General features: G+C 65.8%; 1 long non-coding RNA gene across 1 annotated transcript in view; it reads right to left on the bottom strand.

Moving 5' to 3' along the window:
• The window catches only part of LOC137216447 (uncharacterized), a 75,430-nt gene that overhangs the window by 49,982 nt on the left and 4,646 nt on the right, over positions 1–20,802 (bottom strand). The window contains exon 2 of the long non-coding RNA XR_010939770.1: positions 16,471–16,544. This is a non-coding gene — a long non-coding RNA (uncharacterized lncRNA). The remainder of the gene's footprint in view (positions 1–16,470; positions 16,545–20,802) is intronic.

The raw sequence follows: 20,802 nt of genomic DNA, 5'->3' as shown, positions 1-20,802 counted from the left end.
CCAAAGGCAGGATGGCTCATCAACCCGGCCACTTCAGAGGGGCGCGCCTCAAACTCTGGCCCTGCATCCTGCGGGGCCTCGTCTCTGTGGGGTCCTCTTAGCCTGCCGTTAGGACTCCCCATCCAGGCACCCAGCCGTTGGACCGGCAGCTGTGTCTTTAGCAGCCCACATTTGCCTAACGCCTCGGGAAACACTCTGAGTGTGAGCACAGAGATCCAGTCACGGCTGGCCGGTGCCCGGCGAGGCACCTTCTCACCAGTCACCGAGGGGCAAGCAGCCCGAAGCAAAGGGCCGGCAGCCCACAGGCACAGACGCGGTGCGGGACGAGCTCGGCCTCCTATGCCAAGACGATGGACTTCCCCCGAGGACCTGGCTCTTCTCCCGCGGCGGCCCGGGGGCGGGAGGGTGGCAGTGGGGTTTGGTGTTCAGGCGTGGACGGTGGCACGCACGGGTCCGTCGGGAGGGCCGCCGGGCGCTGCCCCAGAGACGCCGGAGCGGGTCAGTCTCCTGACACCGCCCAGGGGAAGGCCAGGGATGGGAAGACACCCCCGGGGTGGGTGTGTGGGTGGGTGTAGGCTCCCGCCAACTCGCTGTGCTTTACACCTCGGAGCGACTGGGAGCCACCGCGGACTCCTCTTTAGTTTCTTTGCGGTGCACTGGCGAATGTGGTTTAGACACCGGTTCCTGCCCTTAAGCATCCTCTCAGCGCCTGCCTGGTCGCACTGACTTGGGTGGAGGGCGGGGTGGGCCACTGGGGGCACTGCCGCCACCGGCCCCACCCATGTTGGCTCAAGGAACACACTCTGGATGCCAAGTGCTCCGCGGACACGAGGCCTTGGAAAGAGAAGAGAGCTCTGGTCCGCCGCCGCCTCGGGAAGCACCACGCGTCCTCCGTGCTGAAAAGAACCGGAGGGACGGGACGGGACGGGACGGGACGGGATCGCATCTTCTCTCCTTTTCCCTGGCTTTTGTCTCAGCACGCCTTCCTCTCTTTCTCTAACTCCGAATCTGCTGCGCCTCCGGGCCTTGGCAATTCTTTCAAGCCGCGGTACTGAGGTGCGTCGAGGAAAGAAAAGCCACAAGAGCCCTGCCGTGCTGAGTGCACGTCTTCCGGGACCCACGCCCCACGCCGGAGGACTTGACTCGACGCCCAGATATTACCGTGAAGGGCTCTTGGGATGGCCAAACAGGGTCCTCTGGAAGGCAGTGTCACCCCAGAAATGCCACGCTGCCCTTGCTGCTCGAACCCTGCCTCCGCCCTTCGCTAACCACGGAACGTCAGCCGCGCCGCCGACCCCTCGCTAAACCACGGCGCCACACGCTCACCAGCCCGCCTGGAGAAGCCTTCAATCACTCTGAGCCAGGGTAGGAGGCGTCCTCCTCCCGGCAAGACTGTTTCAACAGAAGACAGGAAGGAGAAGGGAGAAACAGAGACAGAAAGAAAACACCTCCGGCTGCCGGTCACGCACCCACTCAGGCGACATGTCCCACACGGAAGAAGGGGACGTACACCTCCTGGAAGGCCCCACACTGTCAAGTTCCTTGGTTTGTCAAGAGGCAGACTTGGGGAGTGCAAGGAGCCCCACAGAGGGCTGCCCCGTGCCAAACCTCCACGCCGCCCAGCGGGCGCCCCCTCTTCATCATCCCGCAAGGGCACGTCCCCGAGTCCTTCCTGGCTTGGTGGAGGGCCACGGCGGAGAGAGCCGGGCCCAAGAGCGATCAGGAGAGGACGGGAGGAACGGCTATCACGGGCTCCACTCAGAGCACAGGAGGCAAAAAGCCCACGAGGCCTGGCTCCCCCTCAAAGGGTCTCCCCACCGCCGGCCCCCACGTCGGGCTGGGCTGGCACTGCTGCTTCTCGGGGGTGAGGTGGGGCGCCGAGTGATCACGTCACGGGCGGTTGGCTTCACGGAGGCTGGAGCCCAGACCGGGCCCTGGTGCCGGTGCAAGCGGCCCGGGCCCGATCCCTTTCCACTCTCCCCGCCCCCGCAGGACACGGACCTCAAATGCTACGTACCGATCACCTAGGGTAACCGTACACAGATGCTCGTCCATGCACCTCTTTCTTCCGGCCCCCCAGTCAGGATCTGACTCGAGAGCCTTTCCTACCGTGGCCAAGAACTCCGGCACAGTACACCAGTGTCCCCGTGCCACGATCCCACCTGGGAGTCCCTCCTTCTTGAGCCTTGCTGAACTAGCAGAATCACTGACCTTTTCCTCTGATGAAACAGACTATTTCGGACGGGGGGACGGGGAGAGAACAAAAGAGCACGCACTCACCCAGAACACCAGCGCCTGGAGATGACCGACGTCCCCGGTTTCCCTCTTCCTCCTTTCCTTCCGCTCTGCCTCCTCTGCAACGAGAGAGAACCGAACGCCCATCACTCAGTGTGGGACCACCACGGTGCCGGTGAACGGGGGGCTGGGGGGGGGTCCGCGTACACCCCCGCCCGCGCAACCTCGAGAGAGAGTGCCTCCGGTTCCTACTCGAGTGTACCGGCACCCCCGGGCCAACCAAAAACTTCCGAACGAGGCGCAAGCGTGAAGAATCAACTCCACGCGTCCTTCGGAAATGGCACGGATGCCAGCCGGGGCAGGGGGGTCGTTAGACAGAAACGGTTTGTACACAAAGAAGCGCGTCCAGTGAAAACCTTGATCCCGTCATCCCCCTAAATCTCCTTCCGGCGGGAAGCACAGCCATCACACCCTGGTGTTGACAGGCGCGGAGCTTGTCTCCTCGGCTCTGCACCCGTGGGACTACGGCGGGACACCCCGAGGTATCTTGGCAAGCCCGCGCGCGTCCTCCACAACTTCCCAGCAGTTCCTAGGACGCGTGGGTAAAGGGGCACCCACTCGTCTCCCCTCTGGCCGCACAAAGGTCCACCGCACGTACTTTCCAGGCATAAGGGCACGTGCTCTGGGACGTGGCCCACATGAGATCTACCCTGCTCCTCTCCTCTGGGTGGACGCCGACGCCGGAGAACGTACCCTGGTCACGCTCACCCACACCCTGGTAACGACAGACTCAGTGGCCCGCGCCTCAGAGCCACTTCCGTGGGAGACAGAAGAGGAGAGGAAGGAACAAGGCGGAAGCCTAGCGTCCAAAGAGGAGGGGCACGTGAGACACCCTACGCTCCTGCCTCCGGGCACAGACAAGGGCACCCTACCCCGGGCAGCTGTCCGAAAAGAAACGGAGGGGACCTAGCAGGACACGACGTCGACTCCGCACAGACGCGCCGACGCCACGGCACGCCTATAGCGCCGTGAGAGCAGCCGAAAAGGCAGAAGACTACCTATCGCTACGTGAGCCTGCTGGGGCCGGGGAGCAGGCGACATGCACACAGCCCTCTGCGGCCCGTTGCCCCCACCTGCATTCAACCCCGGGAGCACACATACGCACGCAGAAATGACGCGTGCTTCCCTCCGCAGACGGGGACAACTTGGGAGCGGCCATCGAGCAACGGCGAGGGCTTTGGCTTTGACCGGGAGAAAGTTCTATCCACAGCGGCACCCCCGAGGCGGTTACAGGGAGAAGGTACAAGAGAAGGGACCTTTTGTACACGCTCTGTAGGCGCACGTACACGAGCTTACGCACGACGCACACGTGATACGCACGCGCGCCCACGCACACGTTCGTGTACCTGCGTGCTTACGAATGAACGAGTGGAGCAGGGAACGAGTGAATGAACCGACGAACGAGTCCGGGGGGTTTGAGGCGAGAGTACAGACACACTCCCATGGAGAGCTCCCCAGAAGGGTCTACTGAACTGATGGCCCTCCCCAGGGTCATCTGTCTGTGCGGATGGAGGGGAGCCGCTGGGATGTACACCTGTCCCAGCAACTCCAAACCACCTCCCTGCACCCCCGACCCCGGGCACTCCGTGGCAGAGTGACCGCCTGACGCCCCTGGAGGTGAGCAGGGGCAATGTGCCCCAGCTCCCTTGGGTCCCCGTCAGTGCCTCCCGCTGCCACAGTGGCCTAGACCCTCTCGGGCCTGCTCCTGAGCCCTTAAGCCAGTTCACGTAGCGGGATGAGAACAGCAGAGAGGCAACCCCGCAGGAAGACGAGGAACCCAGGTCCCTGTGCCACCTCTGGCTCTGAATCAATGTCCTGAGAGAGCCAGGGTTCTGCCCGACACGACCCAGGTGGATGCCCGTCCCCAGGTGTGCAGACATGACAGGGTCCCGGTCGCCAGGACCTGTGGGCCAGGCAACGTGGACTCCAGACCCCTCCCAGAGGGGTGTGGAGATGGACCCACCGAGGCACGGATTCCTTGGGAGGTCTTTACCTGTGCGCTCCTACTGCCAAGGAGAAGCCCCAAAAGGAAGAGACACCGCCTCCCCCAACCCCCCAGTAGGTCCCAGCCCACTCGGAAGGCTTGGGTGGCTCTTGGGCCTCCCTGGGCCTTTTTCCCTGGGCCTTTTTTGATCCGCAAAGGGCGGAGGGAGAGGCCACGCTCGCGAAGGCGCTGGGCATTTCTGGAGCAACAGTGCCATCAAGCGGAAGCTTTTTCAGCACGGCCTCCAGCCCCTGCCTGTGCATACCGTGGGGAAGGCCCGTGACGGGGAGGAGGGCTGGCTTCGGAGCACTGGGAGGATTCCCGGGCCGAACCTGGCCGCCCGGCACGCCTCCGCGGTAGGTGTGGAAGCCACACGCGGTGGGGGTTCGGGGCCGGGCTCGCCCACCGAGGAGCCCCTGGCTGCCAGGCCCGCCGCGCTCCCCACCCTCGGGGCCGTGGCCTCGGCAGCCGCCATGTTCAGGAACAGGGAGCTGAAGCTCCCACCCCAGGGCATCTGGCCCCTGGATCCTGGCCCTCCCTGCAGGAGCGAGGCCGGCCAGTGGGGTCCGTGGGGTCCCTGGGGTCTCAGGGCCACCGGGGACCCAGGACCCGCTGCCGGTGCCCCGGCGGAGGCCCCGGGCCCAGCCACCGTGGACCACGGGGAAAGGGGAGGAGGTGGCCGCCCGGTCCCCTGTCGGGGGCAGCACCCTGCAGACAGCCCGGAGAACGTGTCCTCGTTAGTGCTTGCTCCCAGGCGCAGACGAGGAAGAGCAATGCAGGGGCGCTGTGCACGTTCCACCCTCTCACAGTTGGATCTGGGTTTCGGTTTCTTTACTTCTTGCTCCCGCCATAGAGAGTCCCGATCCCAGGCCCCGCCGCATCCCGTGAGGCCCTTCCTGTGCCGCAGGACACAGGGTACCCAGGACCCACTGGCGATGGGACGCCAAGTGGGCCACGATCGATCGGTACGCAGAGAGGGACGGCACCGTCCGCAGCGAGGGGATCCAGGTCCGTTTTCCGCACCCGAGCTCACCTCGGGAACAGGAACTCTGCGGCCGGGGGACGCCCTATTCCTCGGCCTCCCTCCCCGTGGACGACCCGGGGGTCCTCTCGTTTGGGGAAGACTCCTGGGAGTTTTCACAAGCGGCTCCACGTTCTGCAGGTGCCGCCGTTGGCCCCGGCCAGAGGGGCACGCTGAGGGCACCTGCGGCGGGCCACCAGTCAGAGCGCCTAGCTACCTCAGGACCCGGCCCCAGGGAAAGGCTCTGCCCACGTAAGATGGCCTGACAACGTGTCGGGCGACTCACAGGCGCGAAAGGAGAGGGGCGCGGGGAGGGTTTCAGCGCCCTTCCAGGAGGGGTACGTGTGGAGGGAGGGAGGGGTCCAGCCTGGAGACTTGCTCCCAGTCGGAAGCCCTCCCCCACACCGCACCCCGCCCCGGGACCGGACCCCCCCACACACACCAGCCCACCACGCACCCCCGCCCCGGCAGATAAGAGCTGGGCAAAAGGGCAGGAACGGGCCACCGCACAGCTTGCTCCAGAAGCGGCCTATCGGGTCAGCCGGGGACTCGAAGGCACCGCCGCGTGCCCAGGAGTATGCACCTCGTTCCCGGCCTTGGCAGACAAGCTGGACGAGTGGTGGTCATGGGGGAGAGGGTGGTCAACGGGGGGGGGGGAGGCGTTCCTCTCAGTCCATCAGAGGTGAGCTTCAGGCAGCTTCTTCAGACCCCTTCCCCTTGATTCCCTGGCTGGGCTGCAGGTGCAAGCACAGGGCCGAGACCCGGAGGGCCAGGCCGGAATGCAAGCCGGGGCCTTTCCTTCTCATCGCTGAACTGAGGCTCAGGGCCTCGTGGGGAGAAAGCTGAAGCCTGCTGCAAATGCACGGCCCGGGGGTCCACTCGGCGGGGCTCTGCTCAGCTCCTCTCCTCTCCTCTCGTGTCCTGCCCTCTCCTCTCCGGGAGCCCCGTCCGGGAGCCCTCGGGACAGGCCAGGTCAGGCCTGGGCCACCATCCCGGAGACCGCGCGAGACGGCAGCGCAGCCACCGACTGACTGGACTCTTCGGCTCAGGTGAAGGCCTCCTCCTGCGGCGGCTCCTGCGTCCCGCGAGCGCCGTCCCCTTCTGGACTCGGACTGCCAGCTCTCGCTGGGCCTCGGGCGCCCTCGGCACTGGGTAGCCAGGCTCCACGTGTCGTCTCTGAGCTGGACAGAAGAAGGTCGGTGGGCCCGCCTCGGCCGCTGCCGCCAAGGGCGGCGGAACTCCCGTTGCCCGCGGTGGTCTCTGGCTGGGCCGCACCGCGGCCCAGAGCGGCTTCCGGGGCCCTGGGCCCGCCTAGGCCGACCCTCCTCTGGCGCCGAGGGGAAGGGACACGCGGCCAAATGCCCGCAGAACCGCGGCCCGGCCTCCTTCGGAGCAGCTTCCTCTAGTCCCGCTCAGACGTGGCGGCCACCAGGGTCCACCGAGACTCCACTTCCTGTAGCCCCACACGCCAGGCGGCCAGGCTGTGCGCCTTGTGCCACTGCCCGTCTCTGGAGCGTCCACGGCACCGCCGGGCCTTGGGCCACGCTTCCCGCCCCTTCCCAGGCGGAGCCCTTGACTTCCCGGGGCCACTGTCCAGTGTTCCCGACTTCGATCCTTCGTCACTCCTCCCCAGGAAGGGACGGGTACAGGGTTCGCGGGATCGGCGGACCCGTTCCTCTTGATGGCACTACTGCACCACGAATGCCAACCTGCCCTGCCCCTTCCCCTCCCCCAGGCCCTCTCCCTCTGCCCTTTGCCGAGGGAAAAACGAAATGCCAACCTCTGCCCAACCTGCCAAAGGCAGGATGGCTCATCAACCCGGCCACTTCAGAGGGGCGCGCCTCAAACTCTGGCCCTGCATCCTGCGGGGCCTCGTCTCTGTGGGGTCCTCTTAGCCTGCCGTTAGGACTCCCCATCCAGGCACCCAGCCGTTGGACCGGCAGCTGTGTCTTTAGCAGCCCACATTTGCCTAACGCCTCGGGAAACACTCTGAGTGTGAGCACAGAGATCCAGTCACGGCTGGCCGGTGCCCGGCGAGGCACCTTCTCACCAGTCACCGAGGGGCAAGCAGCCCGAAGCAAAGGGCCGGCAGCCCACAGGCACAGACGCGGTGCGGGACGAGCTCGGCCTCCTATGCCAAGACGATGGACTTCCCCCGAGGACCTGGCTCTTCTCCCGCGGCGGCCCAGGGGCGGGAGGGTGGCAGTGGGGTTTGGTGTTCAGGCGTGGACGGTGGCACGCACGGGTCCGTCGGGAGGGCCGCCGGGCGCTGCCCCAGAGACGCCAGAGCGGGTCAGTCTCCTGACACCGCCCAGGGGAAGGCCAGGGATGGGAAGACACCCCCGGGGTGGGTGTGTGGGTGGGTGTAGGCTCCCGCCAACTCGCTGTGCTTTACACCTCGGAGCGACTGGGAGCCACCGCGGACTCCTCTTTAGTTTCTTTGCGGTGCACTGGCGAATGTGGTTTAGACACCGGTTCCTGCCCTTAAGCATCCTCTCAGCGCCTGCCTGGTCGCACTGACTTGGGTGGAGGGCGGGGTGGGCCACTGGGGGCACTGCCGCCACCGGCCCCACCCATGTTGGCTCAAGGAACACACTCTGGATGCCAAGTGCTCCGCGGACACGAGGTCTTGGAAAGAGAAGAGAGCTCTGGTCCGCCGCCGCCTCGGGAAGCACCACGCGTCCTCCGTGCTGAAAAGAACCGGAGGGACGGGACGGGACGGGACGGGACGGGATCGCATCTTCTCTCCTTTTCCCTGGCTTTTGTCTCAGCACGCCTTCCTCTCTTTCTCTAACTCCGAATCTGCTGCGCCTCCGGGCCTTGGCAATTCTTTCAAGCCGCGGTACTGAGGTGCGTCGAGGAAAGAAAAGCCACAAGAGCCCCGCCGTGCTGAGTGCACGTCTTCCGGGACCCACGCCCCACGCCGGAGGACTTGACTCGACGCCCAGATATTACCGTGAAGGGCTCTTGGGATGGCCAAACAGGGTCCTCTGGAAGGCAGTGTCACCCCAGAAATGCCACGCTGCCCTTGCTGCTCGAACCCTGCCTCCGCCCTTCGCTAACCACGGAACGTCAGCCGCGCCGCCGACCCCTCGCTAAACCACGGCGCCACACGCTCACCAGCCCGCCTGGAGAAGCCTTCAATCACTCTGAGCCAGGGTAGGAGGCGTCCTCCTCCCGGCAAGGCTGTTTCAACAGAAGACAGGAAGGAGAAGGGAGAAACAGAGACAGAAAGAAAACACCTCCGGCTGCCGGTCACGCACCCACTCAGGCGACATGTCCCACACGGAAGAAGGGGACGTACACCTCCTGGAAGGCCCCACACTGTCAAGTTCCTTGGTTTGTCAAGAGGCAGACTTGGGGAGTGCAAGGAGCCCCACAGAGGGCTGCCCCGTGCCAAACCTCCACGCCGCCCAGCGGGCGCCCCCTCTTCATCATCCCGCAAGGGCACGTCCCCGAGTCCTTCCTGGCTTGGTGGAGGGCCACGGCGGAGAGAGCCGGGCCCAAGAGCGATCAGGAGAGGACGGGAGGAACGGCTATCACGGGCTCCACTCAGAGCACAGGAGGCAAAAAGCCCACGAGGCCTGGCTCCCCCTCAAAGGGTCTCCCCACCGCCGGCCCCCACGTCGGGCTGGGCTGGCACTGCTGCTTCTCGGGGGTGAGGTGGGGCGCCGAGTGATCACGTCACGGGCGGTTGGCTTCACGGAGGCTGGAGCCCAGACCGGGCCCTGGTGCCGGTGCAAGCGGCCCGGGCCCGATCCCTTTCCACTCTCCCCGCCCCCGCAGGACACGGACCTCAAATGCTACGTACCGATCACCTAGGGTAACCGTACACAGATGCTCGTCCATGCACCTCTTTCTTCCGGCCCCCCAGTCAGGATCTGACTCGAGAGCCTTTCCTACCGTGGCCAAGAACTCCGGCACAGTACACCAGTGTCCCCGTGCCACGATCCCACCTGGGAGTCCCTCCTTCTTGAGCCTTGCTGAACTAGCAGAATCACTGACCTTTTCCTCTGATGAAACAGACTATTTCGGACGGGGGGACGGGGAGAGAACAAAAGAGCACGCACTCACCCAGAACACCAGCGCCTGGAGATGACCGACGTCCCCGGTTTCCCTCTTCCTCCTTTCCTTCCGCTCTGCCTCCTCTGCAACGAGAGAGAACCGAACGCCCATCACTCAGTGTGGGACCACCACGGTGCCGGTGAACGGGGGGCTGGGGGGGGGGTCCGCGTACACCCCCGCCCGCGCAACCTCGAGAGAGAGTGCCTCCGGTTCCTACTCGAGTGTACCGGCACCCCCGGGCCAACCAAAAACTTCCGAACGAGGCGCAAGCGTGAAGAATCAACTCCACGCGTCCTTCGGAAATGGCACGGATGCCAGCCGGGGCAGGGGGGTCGTTAGACAGAAACGGTTTGTACACAAAGGAGCGCGTCCAGTGAAAACCTTGATCCCGTCATCCCCCTAAATCTCCTTCCGGCGGGAAGCACAGCCATCACACCCTGGTGTTGACAGGCGCGGAGCTTGTCTCCTCGGCTCTGCACCCGTGGGACTACGGCGGGACACCCCGAGGTATCTTGGCAAGCCCGCGCGCGTCCTCCACAACTTCCCAGCAGTTCCTAGGACGCGTGGGTAAAGGGGCACCCACTCGTCTCCCCTCTGGCCGCACAAAGGTCCACCGCACGTACTTTCCGGGCATAAGGGCACGTGCTCTGGGACGTGGCCCACATGAGATCTACCCTGCTCCTCTCCTCTGGGTGGACGCCGACGCCGGAGAACGTACCCTGGTCACGCTCACCCACACCCTGGTAACGACAGACTCAGTGGCCCGCGCCTCAGAGCCACTTCCGTGGGAGACAGAAGAGGAGAGGAAGGAACAAGGCGGAAGCCTAGCGTCCAAAGAGGAGGGGCACGTGAGACACCCTACGCTCCTGCCTCCGGGCACAGACAAGGGCACCCTACCCCGGGCAGCTGTCCGAAAAGAAACGGAGGGGACCTAGCAGGACACGACGTCGACTCCGCACAGACGCGCCGACGCCACGGCACGCCTATAGCGCCGTGAGAGCAGCCGAAAAGGCAGAAGACTACCTATCGCTACGTGAGCCTGCTGGGGCCGGGGAGCAGGCGACATGCACACAGCCCTCTGCGGCCCGTTGCCCCCACCTGCATTCAACCCCGGGAGCACACATACGCACGCAGAAATGACGCGTGCTTCCCTCCGCAGACGGGGACAACTTGGGAGCGGCCATCGAGCAACGGCGAGGGCTTTGGCTTTGACCGGGAGAAAGTTCTATCCACAGCGGCACCCCCGAGGCGGTTACAGGGAGAAGGTACAAGAGAAGGGACCTTTTGTACACGCTCTGTAGGCGCACGTACACGAGCTTACGCACGACGCACACGTGATACGCACGCGCGCCCACGCACACGTTCGTGTACCTGCGTGCTTACGAATGAACGAGTGGAGCAGGGAACGAGTGAATGAACCGACGAACGAGTCCGGGGGGTTTGAGGCGAGAGTACAGACACACTCCCATGGAGAGCTCCCCAGAAGGGTCTACTGAACTGATGGCCCTCCCCAGGGTCATCTGTCTGTGCGGATGGAGGGGAGCCGCTGGGATGTACACCTGTCCCAGCAACTCCAAACCACCTCCCTGCACCCCCGACCCCGGGCACTCCGTGGCAGAGTGACCGCCTGACGCCCCTGGAGGTGAGCAGGGGCAATGTGCCCCAGCTCCCTTGGGTCCCCGTCAGTGCCTCCCGCTGCCACAGTGGCCTAGACCCTCTCGGGCCTGCTCCTGAGCCCTTAAGCCAGTTCACGTAGCGGGATGAGAACAGCAGAGAGGCAACCCCGCAGGAAGACGAGGAACCCAGGTCCCTGTGCCACCTCTGGCTCTGAATCAATGTCCTGAGAGAGCCAGGGTTCTGCCCGACACGACCCAGGTGGATGCCCGTCCCCAGGTGTGCAGACATGACAGGGTCCCGGTCGCCAGGACCTGTGGGCCAGGCAACGTGGACTCCAGACCCCTCCCAGAGGGGTGTGGAGATGGACCCACCGAGGCACGGATTCCTTGGGAGGTCTTTACCTGTGCGCTCCTACTGCCAAGGAGAAGCCCCAAAAGGAAGAGACACCGCCTCCCCCAACCCCCCAGTAGGTCCCAGCCCACTCGGAAGGCTTGGGTGGCTCTTGGGCCTCCCTGGGCCTTTTTCCCTGGGCCTTTTTTGATCCGCAAAGGGCGGAGGGAGAGGCCACGCTCGCGAAGGCGCTGGGCATTTCTGGAGCAACAGTGCCATCAAGCGGAAGCTTTTTCAGCACGGCCTCCAGCCCCTGCCTGTGCATACCGTGGGGAAGGCCCGTGACGGGGAGGAGGGCTGGCTTCGGAGCACTGGGAGGATTCCCGGGCCGAACCTGGCCGCCCGGCACGCCTCCGCGGTAGGTGTGGAAGCCACACGCGGTGGGGGTTCGGGGCCGGGCTCGCCCACCGAGGAGCCCCTGGCTGCCAGGCCCGCCGCGCTCCCCACCCTCGGGGCCGTGGCCTCGGCAGCCGCCATGTTCAGGAACAGGGAGCTGAAGCTCCCACCCCAGGGCATCTGGCCCCTGGATCCTGGCCCTCCCTGCAGGAGCGAGGCCGGCCAGTGGGGTCCGTGGGGTCCCTGGGGTCTCAGGGCCACCGGGGACCCAGGACCCGCTGCCGGTGCCCCGGCGGAGGCCCCGGGCCCAGCCACCGTGGACCACGGGGAAAGGGGAGGAGGTGGCCGCCCGGTCCCCTGTCGGGGGCAGCACCCTGCAGACAGCCCGGAGAACGTGTCCTCGTTAGTGCTTGCTCCCAGGCGCAGACGAGGAAGAGCAATGCAGGGGCGCTGTGCACGTTCCACCCTCTCACAGTTGGATCTGGGTTTCGGTTTCTTTACTTCTTGCTCCCGCCATAGAGAGTCCCGATCCCAGGCCCCGCCGCATCCCGTGAGGCCCTTCCTGTGCCGCAGGACACAGGGTACCCAGGACCCACTGGCGATGGGACGCCAAGTGGGCCACGATCGATCGGTACGCAGAGAGGGACGGCACCGTCCGCAGCGAGGGGATCCAGGTCCGTTTTCCGCACCCGAGCTCACCTCGGGAACAGGAACTCTGCGGCCGGGGGACGCCCTATTCCTCGGCCTCCCTCCCCGTGGACGACCCGGGGGTCCTCTCGTTTGGGGAAGACTCCTGGGAGTTTTCACAAGCGGCTCCACGTTCTGCAGGTGCCGCCGTTGGCCCCGGCCAGAGGGGCACGCTGAGGGCACCTGCGGCGGGCCACCAGTCAGAGCGCCTAGCTACCTCAGGACCCGGCCCCAGGGAAAGGCTCTGCCCACGTAAGATGGCCTGACAACGTGTCGGGCGACTCACAGGCGCGAAAGGAGAGGGGCGCGGGGAGGGTTTCAGCGCCCTTCCAGGAGGGGTACGTGTGGAGGGAGGGAGGGGTCCAGCCTGGAGACTTGCTCCCAGTCGGAAGCCCTCCCCCACACCGCACCCCGCCCCGGGACCGGACCCCCCCACACACACCAGCCCACCACGCACCCCCGCCCCGGCAGATAAGAGCTGGGCAAAAGGGCAGGAACGGGCCACCGCACAGCTTGCTCCAGAAGCGGCCTATCGGGTCAGCCGGGGACTCGAAGGCACCGCCGCGTGCCCAGGAGTATGCACCTCGTTCCCGGCCTTGGCAGACAAGCTGGACGAGTGGTGGTCATGGGGGAGAGGGTGGTCAACGGGGGGGGGGGGAGGCGTTCCTCTCAGTCCATCAGAGGTGAGCTTCAGGCAGCTTCTTCAGACCCCTTCCCCTTGATTCCCTGGCTGGGCTGCAGGTGCAAGCACAGGGCCGAGACCCGGAGGGCCAGGCCGGAATGCAAGCCGGGGCCTTTCCTTCTCATCGCTGAACTGAGGCTCAGGGCCTCGTGGGGAGAAAGCTGAAGCCTGCTGCAAATGCACGGCCCGGGGGTCCACTCGGCGGGGCTCTGCTCAGCTCCTCTCCTCTCCTCTCGTGTCCTGCCCTCTCCTCTCCGGGAGCCCCGTCCGGGAGCCCTCGGGACAGGCCAGGTCAGGCCTGGGCCACCATCCCGGAGACCGCGCGAGACGGCAGCGCAGCCACCGACTGACTGGACTCTTCGGCTCAGGTGAAGGCCTCCTCCTGCGGCGGCTCCTGCGTCCCGCGAGCGCCGTCCCCTTCTGGACTCGGACTGCCAGCTCTCGCTGGGCCTCGGGCGCCCTCGGCACTGGGTAGCCAGGCTCCACGTGTCGTCTCTGAGCTGGACAGAAGAAGGTCGGTGGGCCCGCCTCGGCCGCTGCCGCCAAGGGCGGCGGAACTCCCGTTGCCCGCGGTGGTCTCTGGCTGGGCCGCACCGCGGCCCAGAGCAGCTTCCGGGGCCCTGGGCCCGCCTAGGCCGACCCTCCTCTGGCGCCGAGGGGAAGGGACACGCGGCCAAATGCCCGCAGAACCGCGGCCCGGCCTCCTTCGGAGCAGCTTCCTCTAGTCCCGCCCAGACGTGGCGGCCACCAGGGTCCACCGAGACTCCACTTCCTGTAGCCCCACACGCCAGGCGGCCGGGCTGTGCGCCTTGTGCCACTGCCCGTCTCTGGAGCGTCCACGGCACCGCCGGGCCTTGGGCCACGCTTCCCGCCCCTTCCCAGGCGGAGCCCTTGACTTCCCGGGGCCACTGTCCAGTGTTCCCGACTTCGATCCTTCGTCACTCCTCCCCAGGAAGGGACGGGTACAGGGTTCGCGGGATCGGCGGACCCGTTCCTCTTGATGGCACTACTGCACCACGAATGCCAACCTGCCCTGCCCCTTCCCCTCCCCCAGGCCCTCTCCCTCTGCCCTTTGCCGAGGGAAAAACGAAATGCCAACCTCTGCCCAACCTGCCAAAGGCAGGATGGCTCATCAACCCGGCCACTTCAGAGGGGCGCGCCTCAAACTCTGGCCCTGCATCCTGCGGGGCCTCGTCTCTGTGGGGTCCTCTTAGCCTGCCGTTAGGACTCCCCATCCAGGCACCCAGCCGTTGGACCGGCAGCTGTGTCTTTAGCAGCCCACATTTGCCTAACGCCTCGGGAAACACTCTGAGTGTGAGCACAGAGATCCAGTCACGGCTGGCCGGTGCCCGGCGAGGCACCTTCTCACCAGTCACCGAGGGGCAAGCAGCCCGAAGCAAAGGGCCGGCAGCCCACAGGCACAGACGCGGTGCGGGACGAGCTCGGCCTCCTATGCCAAGACGATGGACTTCCCCCGAGGACCTGGCTCTTCTCCCGCGGCGGCCCGGGGGCGGGAGGGTGGCAGTGGGGTTTGGTGTTCAGGCGTGGACGGTGGCACGCACGGGTCCGTCGGGAGGGCCGCCGGGCGCTGCCCCAGAGACGCCGGAGCGGGTCAGTCTCCTGACACCGCCCAGGGGAAGGCCAGGGATGGGAAGACACCCCCGGGGTGGGTGTGTGGGTGGGTGTAGGCTCCCGCCAACTCGCTGTGCTTTACACCTCGGAGCGACTGGGAGCCACCGCGGACTCCTCTTTAGTTTCTTTGCGGTGCACTGGCGAATGTGGTTTAGACACAGGTTCCTGCCCTTAAGCATCCTCTCAGCGCCTGCCTGGTCGCACTGACTTGGGTGGAGGGCGGGGTGGGCCACTGGGGGCACTGCCGCCACCGGCCCCACCCATGTTGGCTCAAGGAACACACTCTGGATGCCAAGTGCTCCGCGGACACGAGGCCTTGGAAAGAGAAGAGAGCTCTGGTCCGCCGCCGCCTCGGGAAGCACCACGCGTCCTCCGTGCTGAAAAGAACCGGAGGGACGGGACGGGACGGGACGGGACGGGATCGCATCTTCTCTCCTTTTCCCTGGCTTTTGTCTCAGCACGCCTTCCTCTCTTTCTCTAACTCCGAATCTGCTGCGCCTCCGGGCCTTGGCAATTCTTTCAAGCCGCGGTACTGAGGTGCGTCGAGGAAAGAAAAGCCACAAGAGCCCCGCCGTGCTGAGTGCACGTCTTCCGGGACCCACGCCCCACGCCGGAGGACTTGACTCGACGCCCAGATATTACCGTGAAGGGCTCTTGGGATGGCCAAACAGGGTCCTCTGGAAGGCAGTGTCACCCCAGAAATGCCACGCTGCCCTTGCTGCTCGAACCCTGCCTCCGCCCTTCGCTAACCACGGAACGTCAGCCGCGCCGCCGACCCCTCGCTAAACCACGGCGCCACACGCTCACCAGCCCGCCTGGAGAAGCCTTCAATCACTCTGAGCCAGGGTAGGAGGCGTCCTCCTCCCGGCAAGACTGTTTCAACAGAAGACAGGAAGGAGAAGGGAGAAACAGAGACAGAAAGAAAACACCTCCGGCTGCCGGTCACGCACCCACTCAGGCGACATGTCCCACACGGAAGAAGGGGACGTACACCTCCTGGAAGGCCCCACACTGTCAAGTTCCTTGGTTTGTCAAGAGGCAGACTTGGGGAGTGCAAGGAGCCCCACAGAGGGCTGCCCCGTGCCAAACCTCCACGCCGCCCAGCGGGCGCCCCCTCTTCATCATCCCGCAAGGGCACGTCCCCGAGTCCTTCCTGGCTTGGTGGAGGGCCACGGCGGAGAGAGCCGGGCCCAAGAGCGATCAGGAGAGGACGGGAGGAACGGCTATCACGGGCTCCACTCAGAGCACAGGAGGCAAAAAGCCCACGAGGCCTGGCTCCCCCTCAAAGGGTCTCCCCACCGCCGGCCCCCACGTCGGGCTGGGCTGGCACTGCTGCTTCTCGGGGGTGAGGTGGGGCGCCGAGTGATCACGTCACGGGCGGTTGGCTTCACGGAGGCTGGAGCCCAGACCGGGCCCTGGTGCCGGTGCAAGCGGCCCGGGCCCGATCCCTTTCCACTCTCCCCGCCCCCGCAGGACACGGACCTCAAATGCTACGTACCGATCACCTAGGGTAACCGTACACAGATGCTCGTCCATGCACCTCTTTCTTCCGGCCCCCCAGTCAGGATCTGACTCGAGAGCCTTTCCTACCGTGGCCAAGAACTCCGGCACAGTACACCAGTGTCCCCGTGCCACGATCCCACCTGGGAGTCCCTCCTTCTTGAGCCTTGCTGAACTAGCAGAATCACTGACCTTTTCCTCTGATGAAACAGACTATTTCGGACGGGGGGACGGGGAGAGAACAAAAGAGCACGCACTCACCCAGAACACCAGCGCCTGGAGATGACCGACGTCCCCGGTTTCCCTCTTCCTCCTTTCCTTCCGCTCTGCCTCCTCTGCAACGAGAGAGAACCGAACGCCCATCACTCAGTGTGGGACCACCACGGTGCCGGTGAACGGGGGGCTGGGGGGGGGGTCCGCGTACACCCCCGCCCGCGCAACCTCGAGAGAGAGTGCCTCCGGTTCCTACTCGAGTGTACCGGCACCCCCGGGCCAACCAAAAACTTCCGAACGAGGCGCAAGCGTGAAGAATCAACTCCACGCGTCCTTCGGAAATGGCACGGATGCCAGCCGGGGCAGGGGGGTCGTTAGACAGAAACGGTTTGTACACAAAGGAGCGCGTCCAGTGAAAACCTTGATCCCGTCATCCCCCTAAATCTCCTTCCGGCGGGAAGCACAGCCATCACACCCTGGTGTTGACAGGCGCGGAGCTTGTCTCCTCGGCTCTGCACCCGTGGGACTACGGCGGGACACCCCGAGGTATCTTGGCAAGCCCGCGCGCGTCCTCCACAACTTCCCAGCAGTTCCTAGGACGCGTGGGTAAAGGGGCACCCACTCGTCTCCCCTCTGGCCGCACAAAGGTCCACCGCACGTACTTTCCGGGCATAAGGGCACGTGCTCTGGGACGTGGCCCACATGAGATCTACCCTGCTCCTCTCCTCTGGGTGGACGCCGACGCCGGAGAACGTACCCTGGTCACGCTCACCCACACCCTGGTAACGACAGACTCAGTGGCCCGCGCCTCAGAGCCACTTCCGTGGGAGACAGAAGAGGAGAGGAAGGAACAAGGCGGAAGCCTAGCGTCCAAAGAGGAGGGGCACGTGAGACACCCTACGCTCCTGCCTCCGGGCACAGACAAGGGCACCCTACCCCGGGCAGCTGTCCGAAAAGAAACGGAGGGGACCTAGCAGGACACGACGTCGACTCCGCACAGACGCGCCGACGCCACGGCACGCCTATAGCGCCGTGAGAGCAGCCGAAAAGGCAGAAGACTACCTATCGCTACGTGAGCCTGCTGGGGCCGGGGAGCAGGCGACATGCACACAGCCCTCTGCGGCCCGTTGCCCCCACCTGCATTCAACCCCGGGAGCACACATACGCACGCAGAAATGACGCGTGCTTCCCTCCGCAGACGGGGACAACTTGGGAGCGGCCATCGAGCAACGGCGAGGGCTTTGGCTTTGACCGGGAGAAAGTTCTATCCACAGCGGCACCCCCGAGGCGGTTACAGGGAGAAGGTACAAGAGAAGGGACCTTTTGTACACGCTCTGTAGGCGCACGTACACGAGCTTACGCACGACGCACACGTGATACGCACGCGCGCCCACGCACACGTTCGTGTACCTGCGTGCTTACGAATGAACGAGTGGAGCAGGGAACGAGTGAATGAACCGACGAACGAGTCCGGGGGGTTTGAGGCGAGAGTACAGACACACTCCCATGGAGAGCTCCCCAGAAGGGTCTACTGAACTGATGGCCCTCCCCAGGGTCATCTGTCTGTGCGGATGGAGGGGAGCCGCTGGGATGTACACCTGTCCCAGCAACTCCAAACCACCTCCCTGCACCCCCGACCCCGGGCACTCCGTGGCAGAGTGACCGCCTGACGCCCCTGGAGGTGAGCAGGGGCAATGTGCCCCAGCTCCCTTGGGTCCCCGTCAGTGCCTCCCGCTGCCACAGTGGCCTAGACCCTCTCGGGCCTGCTCCTGAGCCCTTAAGCCAGTTCACGTAGCGGGATGAGAACAGCAGAGAGGCAACCCCGCAGGAAGACGAGGAACCCAGGTCCCTGTGCCACCTCTGGCTCTGAATCAATGTCCTGAGAGAGCCAGGGTTCTGCCCGACACGACCCAGGTGGATGCCCGTCCCCAGGTGTGCAGACATGACAGGGTCCCGGTCGCCAGGACCTGTGGGCCAGGCAACGTGGACTCCAGACCCCTCCCAGAGGGGTGTGGAGATGGACCCACCGAGGCACGGATTCCTTGGGAGGTCTTTACCTGTGCGCTCCTACTGCCAAGGAGAAGCCCCAAAAGGAAGAGACACCGCCTCCCCCAACCCCCCAGTAGGTCCCAGCCCACTCGGAAGGCTTGGGTGGCTCTTGGGCCTCCCTGGGCCTTTTTCCCTGGGCCTTTTTTGATCCGCAAAGGGCGGAGGGAGAGGCCACGCTCGCGAAGGCGCTGGGCATTTCTGGAGCAACAGTGCCATCAAGCGGAAGCTTTTTCAGCACGGCCTCCAGCCCCTGCCTGTGCATACCGTGGGGAAGGCCCGTGACGGGGAGGAGGGCTGGCTTCGGAGCACTGGGAGGATTCCCGGGCCGAACCTGGCCGCCCGGCACGCCTCCGCGGTAGGTGTGGAAGCCACACGCGGTGGGGGTTCGGGGCCGGGCTCGCCCACCGAGGAGCCCCTGGCTGCCAGGCCCGCCGCGCTCCCCACCCTCGGGGCCGTGGCCTCGGCAGCCGCCATGTTCAGGAACAGGGAGCTGAAGCTCCCACCCCAGGGCATCTGGCCCCTGGATCCTGGCCCTCCCTGCAGGAGCGAGGCCGGCCAGTGGGGTCCGTGGGGTCCCTGGGGTCTCAGGGCCACCGGGGACCCAGGACCCGCTGCCGGTGCCCCGGCGGAGGCCCCGGGCCCAGCCACCGTGGACCACGGGGAAAGGGGAGGAGGTGGCCGCCCGGTCCCCTGTCGGGGGCAGCACCCTGCAGACAGCCCGGAGAACGTGTCCTCGTTAGTGCTTGCTCCCAGGCGCAGACGAGGAAGAGCAATGCAGGGGCGCTGTGCACGTTCCACCCTCTCACAGTTGGATCTGGGTTTCGGTTTCTTTACTTCTTGCTCCCGCCATAGAGAGTCCCGATCCCAGGCCCCGCCGCATCCCGTGAGGCCCTTCCTGTGCCGCAGGACACAGGGTACCCAGGACCCACTGGCGATGGGACGCCAAGTGGGCCACGATCGATCGGTACGCAGAGAGGGACGGCACCGTCCGCAGCGAGGGGATCCAGGTCCGTTTTCCGCACCCGAGCTCACCTCGGGAACAGGAACTCTGCGGCCGGGGGACGCCCTATTCCTCGGCCTCCCTCCCCGTGGACGACCCGGGGGTCCTCTCGTTTGGGGAAGACTCCTGGGAGTTTTCACAAGCGGCTCCACGTTCTGCAGGTGCCGCCGTTGGCCCCGGCCAGAGGGGCACGCTGAGGGCACCTGCGGCGGGCCACCAGTCAGAGCGCCTAGCTACCTCAGGACCCGGCCCCAGGGAAAGGCTCTGCCCACGTAAGATGGCCTGACAACGTGTCGGGCGACTCACAGGCGCGAAAGGAGAGGGGCGCGGGGAGGGTTTCAGCGCCCTTCCAGGAGGGGTACGTGTGGAGGGAGGGAGGGGTCCAGCCTGGAGACTTGCTCCCAGTCGGAAGCCCTCCCCCACACCGCACCCCGCCCCGGGACCGGACCCCCCCACACACACCAGCCCACCACGCACCCCCGCCCCGGCAGATAAGAGCTGGGCAAAAGGGCAGGAACGGGCCACCGCACAGCTTGCTCCAGAAGCGGCCTATCGGGTCAGCCGGGGACTCGAAGGCACCGCCGCGTGCCCAGGAGTATGCACCTCGTTCCCGGCCTTGGCAGACAAGCTGGACGAGTGGTGGTCATGGGGGAGAGGGTGGTCAACGGGGGGGGGGGGGGGAGGCGTTCCTCTCAGTCCATCAGAGGTGAGCTTCAGGCAGCTTCTTCAGACCCCTTCCCCTTGATTCCCTGGCTGGGCTGCAGGTGCAAGCACAGGGCCGAGACCCGGAGGGCCAGGCCGGAATGCAAGCCGGGGCCTTTCCTTCTCATCGCTGAACTGAGGCTCAGGGCCTCGTGGGGAGAAAGCTGAAGCCTGCTGCAAATGCACGGCCCGGGGGTCCACTCGGCGGGGCTCTGCTCAGCTCCTCTCCTCTCCTCTCGTGTCCTGCCCTCTCCTCTCCGAGAGCCCCGTCCGGGAGCCCTCGGGACAGGCCAGGTCAGGCCTGGGCCACCATCCCGGAGACCGCGCGAGACGGCAGCGCAGCCACCGACTGACTGGACTCTTCGGCTCAGGTGAAGGCCTCCTCCTGCGGCGGCTCCTGCGTCCCGCGAGCGCCGTCCCCTTCTGGACTCGGACTGCCAGCTCTCGCTGGGCCTCGGGCGCCCTCGGCACTGGGTAGCCAGGCTCCACGTGTCGTCTCTGAGCTGGACAGAAGAAGGTCGGTGGGCCCGCCTCGGCCGCTGCCGCCAAGGGCGGCGGAACTCCCGTTGCCCGCGGTGGTCTCTGGCTGGGCCGCACCGCGGCCCAGAGCGGCTTCCGGGGCCCTGGGC

The sequence above is a fragment of the Pseudorca crassidens genome, chromosome X (genome assembly GCF_039906515.1).
Source record: "Pseudorca crassidens isolate mPseCra1 chromosome X, mPseCra1.hap1, whole genome shotgun sequence".
NCBI classification, from domain to species: Eukaryota; Metazoa; Chordata; class Mammalia; order Artiodactyla; family Delphinidae; genus Pseudorca; species Pseudorca crassidens.
Note: the sequence above shows the minus strand (reverse complement) of the source record. Positions and strands in the feature narration are given on the sequence as shown.